A 1,899-nucleotide genomic window follows, 5' to 3' on the forward strand; every position below is an offset into this window, starting at 1 on the left:
GGAATGGTGACAGGAGGAGGGTGCTGGGGGACCCGGAGAGCAAAGCAGAGGCTGAGGGCACTCAGAGGCCACAGCATCATCCCTGGGATGCTGTGCTGAGGCTGCTGAGCGAGGAGCCAGCTGGAAAGGGGATAAACAGCCCTTCCTTCTCCACATGCCTGGTTCCAGGCAGGGAAGGGCTTTATAAAGGAGGGCAGCAGCAGGTCTTTGGTGGGGAGGTGGTGGGAGGCTGAGTGCTCTGCAGAGGGATATGCCATGGCTCCTGCAGTGCCAGGATTCCCTCCCCACCCTTTGGGCATGTCCCCCCTGCTTGGGTGTCCCTGCAGCAAGATGTCCCTGGCTCCCCTGGGAACTGCCATTTCTCTGGTGGGTGCAGGAGGAACATCAGGAAGCAGCCAGCTTCCTACGTCACAAAAACAGTCTGGCTCCCCCCAAATTTTTTGAAGGACAAAGGCAGCACCCCGTGAAGAGTGACTGGCTATACCGTGGGTGCTGTGACTGTTCTCAGCCTGGTGTCAGGGTGCCCAGGAGGGGGTCAGGGTGCCCAGGAGGGGTGTCTGGGCTCTCTGGCAGACGGATGCTGCGGATTCATCCCAGGATGATGCCAGCCTGGAGGTCTGATCAGAATCCCATGCCTGGCTGTGCTGCCTCCTCCTAGTGAACTCGAGCAGCTGATGCTGTCAGCTCTTGCCTCGCCTTGGGGGAACGAGCCGGGATGTGGGAGTCAAGCTGGAATAGTCCCTAGAGCTGAACTGGAATAGCCCCTGCTCTGACAAGGCACGGATTTAGGACCTGCAGGAGGCACAGCAGGAGGATGTGGGGCTGGAACTGCAGGGAAAGGTAAGGTGTCAGCAGGTGTGGTGGGGAGAGACAGAACTGTCCGTCCTGGTGCTTGGGCAGTGGTGGCATACAGAGGGGACGTGGACAATTCTGTCTTGTTTGCATTGAGGGTGTTGAAGAGAGACAACCTTTAATGAAGTGTCAGCGCAAGGGGACTGATGGCAGCGCCGCAGCTCCCAGCTGAGCACGAAATGTCTGTGACAGGGAGTCACTGCTGGAGGCACCGTGGCCATCACGTGCCAGAGCAGCTGGAAAGCCACTGGGTCACAAAGGGAAACCTCCTTCATGTCCTGAACGAAGCCCACCAGGCCTCTTCCTCCCTCACTCCCAGCTGGGAGGACACAGGCCAAGGGACTATGGTATTGCACAGCGACTTAGAGAAGTGCCAGGAAAAACCTCTCCCTCCAGGGTGAACCAAGTGATGTGGGGCAATGCTGGTGATTAAATTAATGCAGTTTGCCTTCCCTGTGATACATAATTTCTGTCATATATCATCATTTCTGCTGCACTGTGGGGTGCTCTGAGCCATCCTGACCACAGAGGATGGATCCCAACAGTGTTGTCAGCTCCCCTCATTTTCCCAGCTGCCAAGGCTAAGATGTATATCGTGTATATATATAAAAAAAATTATAACAAAATGTACATACGTTCAGTCAAGTTTCACCTCCTCCTTATATATATATATATACACATTCTATGCATATAACATATATAGCATATAATATACATTTTATGTATAATTACTATACACTTTCATAAAAAATGCATTTTATATGTGATATGTGTATGTTATACATTTAATATTTTATATACGTTATGTATTTCATATATAAACTGCGTACATTATTTACATAATAATATATGCATTAATATATTAATAGACGTACAGACGTTATATATAAGCACACTCTAGAGCACGGAATCTGCCAGATGGGTTGGAGCTGCACTTTCCTGTTTAACTAAGCCATTTAGTGCCTGTACCCGCGAGGAACTTTGTCCCCATTCCGGAGCAGGCAGCGGAGCGCCGGGCAGGGAGCGTTCCCTGGGGAACAAGGTGCG

Source organism: Corvus brachyrhynchos, unplaced genomic scaffold (genome assembly GCF_000691975.1).
Source record: "Corvus brachyrhynchos isolate BGI_N302 unplaced genomic scaffold, ASM69197v1 scaffold148, whole genome shotgun sequence".
NCBI classification, from domain to species: Eukaryota; Metazoa; Chordata; class Aves; order Passeriformes; family Corvidae; genus Corvus; species Corvus brachyrhynchos.